General features: G+C 38.0%; 1 protein-coding gene and 1 long non-coding RNA gene across 5 annotated transcripts in view; one reads left to right on the top strand and one right to left on the bottom strand.

Moving 5' to 3' along the window:
• Nucleotides 1–1,933, top strand: part of tafa5a (TAFA chemokine like family member 5a) — a 160,398-nt gene extending 158,465 nt beyond the window's left edge. For both annotated transcript variants that reach the window (XM_008401147.3, XM_008401148.3), the window contains exon 5: nucleotides 632–1,933. The gene's annotated coding sequence lies outside the window, so the exon portion shown is untranslated. The remainder of the gene's footprint in view (nucleotides 1–631) is intronic.
• A 73-nt stretch (nucleotides 1,934–2,006) lies between these two features.
• Nucleotides 2,007–13,191, bottom strand: part of LOC103459522 (uncharacterized) — a 106,511-nt gene continuing 95,326 nt past the window's right edge. For all 3 annotated transcript variants that reach the window (XR_001776222.2, XR_014086039.1, XR_014086040.1), the window contains one exon: nucleotides 2,007–6,083. This is a non-coding gene — a long non-coding RNA (uncharacterized LOC103459522). The remainder of the gene's footprint in view (nucleotides 6,084–13,191) is intronic.

The following is a 13,191-nucleotide window of genomic DNA, read 5'->3' as shown; positions in this document are numbered from 1 at the left end:
AAATATATGCAGACTTTTTTTGTTGCAAAGTTTTCCGGCACACAGCAAATAGAAATATTTTTTGTAATTTTAACTAAAACTAAATCAAGAAAAGTTTCATCTGATTTAAGGGGTTTGATTTGATGTGAGGTGTTTCAGTCAGTAAGAAAAAAAAATCTTTGTCTGGTTTCAACAGTATTTTCACTGCCAAAAATGAGCATCCCAACATCACGTGTCGCCATGACACCCCCAAAGGGTCTGAGCGCCTTGTTTTGCAGGTTTGTCCAACATATCTTGTGGCAAAGTGGCTTCATCAGGCTTTCCTTCAGCTGTTGCATTCAGATTTAATAGTAGTTGTCCTTTCAACAAATTCTCCCTGTAAACCTTTGCAGCTTCTCAAAAGTTACTCCATACTTATCTGTGCTGAAGAAAATCAAAGTTTGACCATCATAGGCCACAATGGTAACTGTGTTTTCAGGGTGATGTGAGGAGTTTGTTACCATACTCTGACTTTTGAAGTTTAAAGTGTCGAAAAGGTATGAATTTCTAAGCTAGGCACTATGCCTACCAAATAAGCTGCTACATAAATGCTCAGAGTTATTTCTTTTGTGAGGTAAAAAGCCTAATTTATGTTTCTCTCGTGTGTTTTCAGGTGTCATAACACAACCAGAGGTGCCAAACAGAGGAGTGACCGACGGAGGGAGTTTGTGCTCCTGAGGGATTTCGGACAAACTCACTATTAAAACACTTCCCACCTCCAGTGACTCGCGCCTCTGACCGCTCCCTCACGCCGTCTGTCAGCGGGTCAGCGCCTTCCTCCTCGTCAATGCATCTGCCTGTTCGATGAAAAACTTTTATTACGCCGCAGAGGACCGGACACCTTAAAATGCTTTTTGTTTTTTTGGGTTTTTTTGTCATTGGAAGTCCAATTTTTAAGGAGCTGCTCGCTGCATTTTCAAAACAAAAAAAAAAAGGGATTCCCCCACCACCAAACACCATCGCCACCTCTCCAAGTCTTTCTGTAGTGCGGGAGTTTCCAGAGCACAGCTGGGATCATTACAGACCGAACCCTGTTGCTTCAGACCACTTGATGAGGCCGTAAAAACCAAACTGTGCGCTCTCTGCTGTGAATAGGCCTTCTGCTGGAGTCAAACTCCTTTATTTTTATAGACCAAAGAGCAAAACGACAACAAATATGATCATTAGTACAAGAGGTGGCAAAAGAGACCTCTTCCTCTTTGGGGTGGTTGCTACAAAATCTCTCCACGCGAACAATCGAATTAATGGAGTCCTTTTAAAACCTTCTGGACTTTTTTTTTTTTTCTTCAGGCTGAAGCCCACAACTTGTATTTTGGAACTGGAACTATAGGTACTGCATACGTATAACTATGTATCAACAACAAAAAAAAAAACAAAAAACAAAAATCTGATTTGTGATTTTTCAGTAGCTATGGTTTTCGGACAGAATCACGTCGAAGGAAACGCTACACGTCTACGGAGAGTACGGACGGATACTGTCGAGTCGGAACGGGAAGAGCGAAGAATTGCCATTAAATGTATTTTGAAAGGCCCTTAAAAAGTTATATATTTAACAATTTTATATGTTGTACCTTTGTAGAGAAGCTTATTGGACTTAAATGTGGTCACAATGGCAGTTTAGTAGAACGTGAACAAACGCTGTTCTCATTACTGCTGGCTCGTAGTCTATGGTTTTCTGTTCACACCTCGGTAGCTGCTTTCTTTTCATGGTCATCTACAAGTCAGTCTTATTAGAACCATTAACGACAAGAAAAAAAAAGAGAAAAAAAAGGAGAGCGACAATTTCTTGAGGACTGATGTGCAGCCAACAGAACATTGTAAATCTATGGTAGTGAGTGGACGCCATTGAAATCTGCTAATTTGCTATGATATTGTATTGTACACGATGTGGAATACTGATTCATTTCCCCCTCAACGGGTTTTGATCTCTTAATTTATTTTGGTGCTTGTGTTCGTTCGCACAAATCCAGCCTCTCTCCGTTGGCGATCCGGACAATGAAGGAAGCAGAGAGGAACGGTACCGAAAGGAAGCACTGCAAACATAGTCATATAAATACATTTTTTTATCATGAAATATTTTAAGAATAAATTAAATACATGGAAAAAACAAAAAAACAAAACAAGAAACGTGCAGGTGGTTTCGGTGGCGCGAGGTCTGGTTTCCGTTCATGAATGTGTGTTTCATTTGTTTTGCAGGTTTTCAGGTATTTTTTACAGATTATTTTTCAGAACGAAGACCTGGGCAGCTCATCTTTTTTTTTTCAGATCTCTGAAGACAGCTGAACATGTCAGCATTTTCTAATAATTAATGTCCATTTTGTGACATTTTACAGTCATAAAAAGCACAGTGCCTTGCGCTGCACCATGAAAGGAAAAGGCATAAAAAGCTCTGAAGACGACACCGAATGTAACTTCCTCCTTCATGAAATGTAAACAACGATGGAGCGGCGTCAAATTTGAGCAGTTTCTCTTTTGTCTTTGGTAAAACACCCCGACCCACTTGTACAGCTAACGTTAGACTCATGCAATTGTTTTGGTTATATTTACCCAGAATGCCCTGCGCTATAGTCCACCTCCCAATTTTGGAGCCATCTCCAGACAGAAGAATCAGAGTTCACTTCAACCAGACGGTTTTTAGGTGGACCAGAGTACAATCTGACATTCAAACCTCCTCAAACAAACCGGATGTTCTGGGCATGGAGTACCTTTTATGGAAAACAAAGGATACATTTTACTGCAGCAGTATCACAGCTTTACCAAGGAGCGAAACTGATAAACAGTTGAGCCCTGGACCAGAATTACTTTCCATACAAAACGGTAAACAACATTATCAATGAATCCATGCAGGAAAAAAAATATCTGGGTGGAATTGAGCTGTTTTTATTTGACTTCTTTAAGCGCATCAAGAAATTCAGTTCTTAATTTTGCAGGAAAAATGATGCAAAACACTTTAACGCAGTAAACTTTGACTACAATTTTTATCTAGGACACAGGATAAAAACAAGGTAATCTTTAGAAAATGTGTAGATTCGTTAGATATCTTTTTTATATTTGATATGAAAACATAAATTGAGTCGATGGAATAAGAAGTAAACCAAGAAGGCTGCAGCAAACTTTTTGATGTGTGGAAGTTGTAAAGATTAGAAACACAACAGCATCATTATGTTTTCTGAATCATTTATCTGACTCAGTCACTGTAGATCTGATGGCCCCAGAACATGTCAGTTATTTCATGCAGAAAAATCAGCACTTTAATTCTTAGAAAGCAGAAGCTTTACCCCCTTTTTTCCTTTGATCTGATTAAAATATTCTGTAGAAGACAATATAAACGTAGCAGGCATGGAAGTTACTCCTTAGATGTAGTCTCTTTATTTCTCAACTAGCTGCTTGGTGCTGTAGGGATATTTTTAATAAATGAGACTCTAATTATCTGCACGATATGTTTTGAGGATTATCCGACAATGTTCACCGTTATGCCGTTTCATCTTCTAATCTGATAAGGACAGATCATCGTGGGGTTCCTTCATTATCTGCATCCATGTTCTTAAGAGACCTGCAGAGTGTGAATATCGGTAGATTTGAAAGATTGGGGCTCTTTTTCCACTTCTCTTTGAAAAACTGTTCTCCCTCTTACTGATTTCTTCCATTTTTGTCACAATTAAACCCATCAGATAAACTAATTAAATTTTAGGGCACGTGTCCATTTAGTTAAAGGTTCTGGTGAGCAGAGCCTGCAGAGGCGACACAAGCATCCTGCAGTAAACCAGGCCAGATAAATCTCTGAAATACCAATACTGCATCGCGCTGCACAAAATATTATTATTTCCTTTGATGGATAACATTTACCTGCTAATTCACATCTCATACTACGAGTCTTTGTTTACAATATAAATCTGATTAAGTGCAGCCATCGCAGCGCAAGTTGGATCGATACACAATATGGCCAACACAGCTGCTTGCCTCACCAGGATGCTTTCACAGTGCCAATATCTTCAGCCTATAAAACAGTTCAGATTCTCTCGGCATGGCTGGTAATCTGTGAGGTTTAGGACAGCGGGAGAACAAACACTGACTCAGTGGGTGACATGTTTGCAACCTTAGAAAAAAAAAAGTTCAAGCACTTTTTTTATTTTCCATATTGCTATTCACCAAATTCCACTTCAGACATTTTAATAACGGTTTTCCCGATCTCTGCTCTGTTTGTGTGCTGCGTCTGTCATTGGGCTTCATTGCTGACATCATGCTGTCATTTGGAGCTAATTTTCGACGCCATAGATGGTTTGCGGCATTTTAGTTGATTTTCAACAGGCTCTCTGTAGTTTGAGCTGATTTTTGACATCAGTTGATTTGTCACTGATTTTTGATGCCATTTCGATGCATCATTTGAGCTCATTTGTGACATGCTAATGCTACGTCTCCTGCTCATTTTCAACATCCCATGTGACATTTTACCTCATTGTCTACCTCATGCTATACTGTGTCTCATTTGGCTTCATTTTTAACGTCATACTTACCTCGTTTTAGACGGCATTTTACTTCTTTCATGTCAGTGTCATGTTAGAGTATACTACATGACATTTTAACTCATTTTAGACATTATGCTAACCTTGTCATTTGAGCTGAATTTTGACTTTATACTATGCTGTATAATTTTCAAAGTCATGCATTGCTACATTAGTTTACCTCATTTAGTACAGAATAACATTAACAATGACAAATTATTGTTAATGTCATTTTATATTATTCATTTGAGCTTATTTTCAACAACAAGCCATGCTGTCATTTTACTTGATTTTTAACGTAGATTGTACATACTGTACGATCTAAAATATGTATGATGTCAAAATTAGGTGCAAATGAGACAGTATAGCATGGCCTCTAGAATTATGTCTCATTTGAACTCTATTTCAATGCCATACTGTGCTATGTGTCATTTCGCCTCATTTTAGAGGTCATGCTATGCTATGTCTCATTTTGTCACATTTTAAAAGTAATACATATGTGTAATTTCGCCTCAATTTTGACATTAGTATTCTGTCTCATTTCACCTCATTTTAGAGGTCATGCTATGACATATTAGTATATCAACATATTGGTATATGTGTCATTTTGCCACAGTTTAGAGGTCATGACCTCTAAAATGAGGCTAAATGACATAGTATAAAATGACACATATTATACTAATATGTCGAAATTGGGGCAAAATGACTGATCTCTAAAATGACGTTGAAATTGAGGCAAAATGACAAGTAAAAAAGCATATCCTCTAAAAATGATGCAAAATGAGACATAGAATAGCATGAATTATAAAATGGCTTCGTATATGGTGTGATGGTGAAAATGAGGCAAAATTACACATAGAATATATCATGATGTTGAAATGAGGTAAAATTACACAGCATATTATGATGTAGAAAAAGGTAAACTGACGCATAGTATATTTGGGTGTCAAAATTTAGGTAAAATAACATAGTATAATACTTAAATGTAAAATGACACATTGTATGCTATCACTTCAAAAATTTGGCAACATTTTCATAAAAATTTCGATGTTTTATGACACTGAAATTGAGGTAAAATGGCACAACGGAAAAGAGTGAAACTGACACAATGTCGTCGAAATTCAGTATATAATATGATGTTGAAAATGAAGTAAAATTACACGTAGAATATATCATGATGTTGAAATGAGGTAAAATGACCCACATCAAAAATGAGGCCAACTGAGACATGGTATAATATGACATTGAAAATTAGGTAAAATGTCACAGTATTCTATGACAAGGAAAATGATGACGTTCAAAATGGGCGAAAATGACTCAAAGTATAAAATGATGTAAAAAATTAGGTGGAAAGAGAAATAGTATAGCATGACGTTGAAAATCACTCAACAGACATTGTAGGTTGAAAATGACAGAGAAAATGAGCTCAGACATACCCAGCATGACATCGGCATCACTGTTGGTCATTTTCAAGGACCGAAAACCTCAATTGACATGACTTGGTGGAAATTCTTTAGCAGCCTATGGCGAGTTTTCCTCCAGGACCCCACAGGATGATGCTGCCTATTAAAACAAAACAAAAATCATTTAGACTGGAAAGTTAAATTTTGGTCTCAGTGAAACATATTAAAACACTGAAGAGGTTTGAACATTAACGCAAGACCATATTACAAGACAGTATTAGCTCAAGCTTTAGAGCTTTGGTTCTGAACTCCCCCTGATAACCCTCTCTGTGGTAGATAGCTCATTGTCAGCTGGGTGTTCAAGCTCCATTTAACTCTAACTAAGTGCCTTTAGTCATTATTCCTGCTCATTAATGCTGCAGTGGTGCTGGTGAACCTCCCTGGGAGCGTCTGCATGAGACAGCTGGATCAAACAGAAGAGTTTCTCCTTGCAGGACTCTCCACTTCTGTTTGCTAGTTTATAGGTAAATAATTAATAGCACAGGCCTAATCCTAATAGTCTGTTACATTGAGTTTATTTGCTATTATAAATCCTCATTAAAATGCAGACACCTGCAATCATCTTAATAGCTAGTGTTTATTTTTGTCTAAACGGGGCATGAACAAATCTTCGAAGCAGCACAACAGGTCTTTAATGCCAGCGACTCCCAACAGGGGGTGCACCGGGGTTTTTTTTGTGTTTTTTTTCCAGCAGCCATCTAGGAGGGCCCTTACTAATAAACTCAACAAACCCAATTAAATAGAAAGTGCCATTTCAAGTAGTCATTTAATTTTTAAACAGGCACAACCACAGAGAGGAGGAAAATAAACAAACCCATGCAACAACATTCAAACTGCTCATTAACCTGCAGGTGTGACTGATATTGCACAGAAACAGGGGATTAAATGTAATAGCTGAATAAACTCGTTAAAGGTGAACTTAGTGAGAAATTGAAAAAGGTTTTCAGACATTTGCTAGCATTGCCCCCAAGAAGTATGTCATCATCCAATATGTCTAAGAAGAACCGATGATTTGAACTGACTGCGTCAAACGACTCTTTGAAAAGAGTCAAACGATTTTTAAAGGTCACTGCACATTTAAAAAATCACATTGCAGGCTATATTTTTATGAGAAGGCACCTATTAAAATTAAGAGCTTTTGAGCAAAAAGCTCTTCAACTATTTGAAATATAAGCAACGTCAGATGGATTTTAAGTTTAGTTTGAATTGTTTAAAGAAGTTTACTTAAGACGACCCAAAAATCTGTCATTTAAATGTCATTTAAGACACAAGGCAGATGATAAAAAAAAGATCAACAGAGATGCACAATCACATCTGCATATGAAGTAAATGTGGAGAAAAATTCGCAATTCTGCGTCAAAACCAATGGTTTATTTTTTTTCCATTTGTTAAAATAACATTCAGGGGTTAATCAAGTAAAACATAACCACTGCTGCAGATTTAGTAGATATCAGCAGTTTTCAGATAGGACAGAATACAGTTAATTTCCCAGTAATTCACATTTCTCTTCATTTCATAAGCAGCTAAAATCAAAGAAAAATGTCCATCTTACTTTCTCTTCCCACCTTCATATTGATCGTTCCAAATCTTCAAGTCTTTTCCAAAAATTATTTGAACATAGAAGGAATATTTTTATTTGAATGAAATACACGTTTACTCTTACTCTATAGGAGATCAAGGTTTTGTGGAGTGTGCGGTGTAAGGGCGGGCTGCGGGGCTGACGGGTGGAGACCCAGCCAAACACACTGGACCACTAAATGAGTAAAATGACCAGCTTTCACCAGCTCTTTAAAAAACTCATTTACATCCTGTCAGATTTCATTATGGCCGGCGGGCTGCCGTGGTGCAGCAGGACAGAACTTAGCCCGAGTGCACTGACTGTGCCGGCCAAGCTCCTATCTGCCCGACCCGCCTCACCGGTCCAATAGGCAGGTGATTCTCCTGTGTCAAGGGCTTTGGCTCCTGTTCGTCTCCTCACTACTTTACTGCTCCTTTACTGCTGCAACTTTTGGGGAGCCATTGAGCACGATTAGCAGATTGTGAGTGACTGAAAACCTAGTACTTTTAAGAATTTGGGAAACTGCCTTCCCAAAAATTGCCTTCTCGCCAAAGAACTGGTGAGAAGGCAATTTTTTTCCAAAGATTACAGAAAATAAAAGTGGGTCTCAAAACGGTATACACCCCGGCTAAAATGCAACAAAATAAAACCTTTTTGCCTTTAAAATGTCATGTTTCCTCTTAAATTCAATGGAAAAGCAAATCAGTAAAAGATAATGTTACAATTAAAATGGTCCAATAATGTTGGATAAACAAACAGCATTCAGTTTAATTGGACATACATAAAACTGTCCAATGTTTGTAGAATCTTCCCAACATTAGATCATTTGCATCTTTTAGCAGTTTGTACAATGCATCAGTCAGAAGAAGGTGATAAAAAATACAGAACTTTATGTACATATAGTACAATAGAGCGGAATCCCAAAACAAATAAAAAATGTGGGTTTTCTCTAAGACAGATGAAAACGTAAAACAGAAACTACAAACACTATAAACCCAAATGAGTTTTTAGTAAATTACTAACTTACAGTAAGAGATTCCACTAGGATGGTCTAGTTTTTACTAAATCAACTCAAGCTCTGTTTGCATCAAGTCTTTTGTGCTTCAAAGTTCAAGAACTCAAGGTTTAAAAATAAAATAGTCAACCATTAAATGTATCAGTAGTTGTTACTCATGTTTGTCCATATTCCTTCTAAGTTGTTCAAGCCATTATGAATATTCATTTGTCATGAGTATAAATGAGAATTATTCAATGTAAATTATAATTTTAAAAAATTGAAATGATTTTCAACATTCAGGAGTTTTTAGAAAGCTGAAGAGGGATTTTTTATATATTTTTTTGTATCACTGTGTGTCAAAGCACAACATCCACATATAGAAAGTGACTTTTTTTTCCCTGTGGAACATTAGTTTTGGATTTATCTACCAATACTGAGAACCAAATTTGATGGAAAGTCTGCGTGTTGACTGAAAAACGACAGATCGCTTCTATAGTGGATCTTTCTTTGTGAGGCGTAGATCTAAGAGACTGTTGGACCAAAGAATAAAGGCAGCAGCTGAAATCAGCTCAAAGGAGCTTCAACAAAGTATTCGTTTCCACTTGAGTAACTGGACTCCCTCAACATTTTTTTTTCTTCCTTTGAATGATTTGAATTGTAGAAGGAAAAGGACACATTAAATGTTGAAAATGTTTCATTTTGTTACATCACAGAAACCTGACGTTATAATGGGAGTGTGGACACTTTTAGCTGTCGTTCTTCAGGTCCTAAAATGGGGAAATGTACTTTTTCTGCATCATGCAAGCAGCAGCTTTAGTGATTTAAATTAACTTTTAATTTCTTGATTAACTTCTTTTTTTAATACCTTGAGTTGTTATGTCAAAAAACTAATTTAACTTTAGCAAAGAAAGGAAAAAGAAGGTGTACTTTTAGAAAGTTAACATCTATAGAAGATTTTGGGAGATTTTCCAGTCTTAAAATCCTATCTGGTAGAGATTGGTCATGCAGAATGGCCTAAAGTTAATGAATATATTAATATATTGCACACCTGACAATAAAAACCGGTAAAGGCGAATTAAATCCAAGTGACTAAAGTTAACAAAGACCACCAACTTAGAAGTGTGGTACTCTTCCCGTTTCTTTTATCTTTATTTGTTGTTTCTTTACTTGTTCTTCACTTCGTACAAAGGGTCTGGACTGAGAAACGATTACTTACAGGAGGGGCGTGGACTCTGTTGAGGTATTAAATTTTAACCAACATTTGCCCATGACCCTATGTAATGTGCCAGTTCAAAAATGTGAAGCTTATAGGAAATTTCCTTCGACGTAAACAAGAGACGAGACCTGAACGATATTTGGAAGTGTGGTCAACACGGACTGAACGACTCTGTTCACTTTCTCTGCTGCCATCGCTAAAACTACAGGCAGGTTACAGGTCTAAAACCTCATCGACCTCATTGTTCACAACTTCTCCAGTCCTAGCATGTAACCGTTTGTCGGCATGTGCCAGAGGAATCAAACACAATGGCAGAAAGGCCAGAATGTGCTGAGAAGTGAGATTAGAACCGAGTAGAATTGCATGCAGGATGCCTATATTTGAACTGGTCTAAGTTTTAACTCTCATATAGTGTGAAGCCAACTTAGGAACATCACAAACTCTCCAGAACTACGAGTAATTTGTAACGTTTGAACCTTCTCTATACACTGGACTTGCGACTTTAAAGTCTCCAAGTGCCCTTTGGCTGCAAGAGCCCCAACAGCAGTCAAACCCGCCGGGCTTTGCGGTCTGTGGTTATGCTCCAAGCTCCTTGAGAATCTCATTCCGACATGTCTGTAACCCGGTAATCTGACGCATGCATCAAAGCCACGGAGAGTACCTCAGCTCACACCGGGAGCTCCATCAATCCCCTCCGGCCCGTGGAAGCTGCCTTTTCCTCACACAGCTGGCCATCAAGGGTGACATCCTCAAAGAGGCGACACAAACAGCGTCTAATGAATTTTTAACGACGATTGTTGGGGAACGGCGGAGGAGGAGGGGCGGGAGGCAGCGGCTGCGAGAGCGAAACCGCACGCTGAATGCATTACAGTGATTTGTTGGCTCACCTTTGAGCTGGTGTAAGAGGACTCCCGCCTCTGATCATCGGGGTGTTAAGTGCACTCTGCGGGGGAGCATCTTGGCGCCACATTGTGGGCCAAATGATGTTTGAAATGTTTTAATCAAATTCTGCCTGCTCATTCCACTAACAATACGTCTCGTGGGGTGAAAGCTGTGTGGTTCTGCCTCTAACAACCCCTGGGGGAATCCTCCTGATAGAGCAAGTTTCCTAACCTCCAGTCGACAAGTTTTTTTGTTTTTTTTTTTCTAAGTGACATCCCTCCATACATTTAAATGGGCCTTTATGAGAAGCAGCAGCTTGGCATGAAGTGAGGTGTTGAGTCTCAATCTGTCTTCCTGAGCAGAATGTCTTGGTGACATTAAGTCTCTCGTTCATAGATGTATGTGACAGAAGGAATGTTACTTTTTTTTTTTTTTCCCACGCGTCTTGCCTCGCCGTTCCAGGCATACCGTATGAAGAAGTCATGTGCCGAAACATTTTTTTTGCTTTACAATAAAGATATCCTGATTGTGTGACAGGGTTGCCTCTGGCATCAACAGGTTGCATAATGAAATATGAAGAGAAGACAAGATTGGCATCTTGAAGATTCCCTTCTTGGGTAACTTATCTGGTGATGTCGCAATCCCACGTCAGACGGGTTGTAGGATGTTTTATAGGATTAAGATGATATTTTTACTTTAGATCCAACGTGCTTCAGGAAGGTTTAGGTAACTGAAATGCATCTTAGAGGGCAATTTTGGTAGACAAATTATTGTTCTCTGTGAAGATTATGCCGACTTTACAAAATACATCACATTTCAGTTTAGATAGGATTACCTGAAAACAAATCATGGCAGGCTGAGTTAATGCTCAATGAATAAATAATGTATTATCCCTGCTGACAGCCAGTTCAGCATTGGAAATACAGTAATAGAGGGATTTAAATTAATAGGAACAAACTACTGGGAATAAACATAGGGCTTGTCTAAAACTTGTGTTTTAAGTTTTTCTACTGCTGTTTAGCTTAAATCAAAGCTTTACACCAGCCAACATTATTCATGTACTGAAAGCCTTAATAGTGTCAAATTGAAAACTATAAAGAGTTTCTTTCTGAAAAAATCTCCGTCCGTAAATGGTCATGGTGATTTGTGAAAACAAATTAACTGTAGTGTTTTGCTTATAGAAAGTAAAGCTTATTAAATGATGTTTGTAACAGGTACTGCAAACAATGTCAATGGGCGTCACATGCTGAAATTTCAACTTCTTAACAGAGCTAACAAGTTTCAAGTTCTGACTTCCAAAGTATGTGGAACACAGCATAAGTAATAAGCAATCCCAGAAAAAAACAACTTGTCCCATGACATAGGTTTAGTCATTTGATTTAACCATAAGCTATGTTGTAACGTTTCTGCTGCTCTAACAAATTATTCTGTGTGAGACTCTGTCACACAGAATAGGAGGCAAAAGGGCCTCCTCTCCACTGTGACTGCCAAAGCCGCCTTTTTTGGGCAACATATGTGCGAGAATAGAGCACTTCTGAGCTTCGTTTTTGAATGTCATACCAGATGGACACTTGAGTGGTCCAAATGCCCTTATGTTTGGTCCAATTTTCCCTTTGATCAGCAAAAGTGCTTCTCTGGTTCTGACCTTAGGGTGAAAGTGCAGTCTCACCCAAACCCTCGCACAGAAAGCAGCGATCCTGCAACATCACTCTGCAGAGTTCATTTAATATAGATATGGAAAGGATATATTGCTTTCACTTTCTGGACAAGTTTTAAGATTATGCAGTAATACGTTTTTGAATGTCTAAAAAGTGTCTATAGAGACCTCTGCAGATGATTAACTTATTTCTACTAAATAAGTCATACACTTGCATCATGTCAGAAAATCTTTACTTTCTTCAAATTTTGAAGGTGTGTAAATAGACCTGACTTACCACTTATGGGGAAATTAGCTATAAAAAATTTATTTACTAGACAACAGTGAAGTTGTCTTTACACATTTCAGCGATTTTACTTTAATAAGTAACTTCCATTTTTACAATTTATTTTTCATTTTTCCTTACAGCCATGTGGTTATATTTGATTATTTTTATAGATTAGATTGGATACAGCAGGATAGATGGTTTATTTTCACCCATAAAACGGTGGGACTATAGCATGTACTGGGCACCTCATACATGCTGCTTGTCTGGTGTTCAATTACCGACCCAGGGACATTTGCGACATGTTTTCTCCCTTCTCACTCGGCCCACTTCGTGTGTGATGACTGTCGATGTCAATGTCAATAAAAGGTCAAGAAGGCCTCAAAAAAAAAGAAAAATAAATGGCCATTGCACACGTATCTCACAAGACAGAACAGGAAACTTAAGTGACTCTTTGTTTTGTTCCGACTTTTAAAGGCTGCGTTATGAAAATCAAAGTTTAGTTCTGAATGTGAATGTTCGGCATGGATACAGGTTCAAAAACTACTTCATGGAGTCAGAGACCAGGACCACAATCAGGCATAACAGTCTGCAAAAAGAAAAGAAGTCGAAACAAATTTCGTAATATATAAA

This window comes from Poecilia reticulata, chromosome 23 (assembly GCF_904066995.2).
Source record: "Poecilia reticulata chromosome 23, P_reticulata-male-v2, whole genome shotgun sequence".
Lineage (NCBI taxonomy): Eukaryota > Metazoa > Chordata > Actinopteri > Cyprinodontiformes > Poeciliidae > Poecilia > Poecilia reticulata.
This window is presented reverse-complemented; position numbering and strand designations above follow the sequence as displayed.